This window comes from Mesoplodon bidens, assembly GCF_964165515.1.
Source record: "Mesoplodon bidens genome assembly, chromosome: 18".
Lineage (NCBI taxonomy): Eukaryota > Metazoa > Chordata > Mammalia > Artiodactyla > Ziphiidae > Mesoplodon > Mesoplodon bidens.
Genome location: NC_138175.1, coordinates 53898997 through 53899442, shown reverse-complemented (window position 1 = coordinate 53899442; position 446 = coordinate 53898997).

The following is a 446-nucleotide window of genomic DNA, read 5'->3' as shown; positions in this document are numbered from 1 at the left end:
ACTCACTCACTCTGGGGGAAGCAGCTGCCACGTCTGGAAGACTCTCAAGCCACCGCCACCCTATGGCGCGGTCCACGTGGCAAGGAACTGAGGCCTCCAGCCAACAGTCACACAAGTGAGCCACCTTAAAAGTAGATCCTTCAACCCCAGTCAAATCCATGATGACTGCACCCTCATGACTGACCTCAGGCCAGTACCACCCAGCTAACCTGCTCCCAAATTCCTGATCCTCAGAAACCCGAGGATGATAAATGTTTGCTGTTTTCAAGTTATTAAGTTTTGGGGTGGGCTGATTTGTTACACAGCAAGACATAATGGATACAATGACCCCAGCCCACCCAGGTCCCAGGGCTCCAAAAAAGCCACATGCCAGATCCAGACCCCTGCCCATGCCACCCCCTGGCCCCCGCAACATGCCGCAGGACAGAGGCACTCCAGCCAGCCGA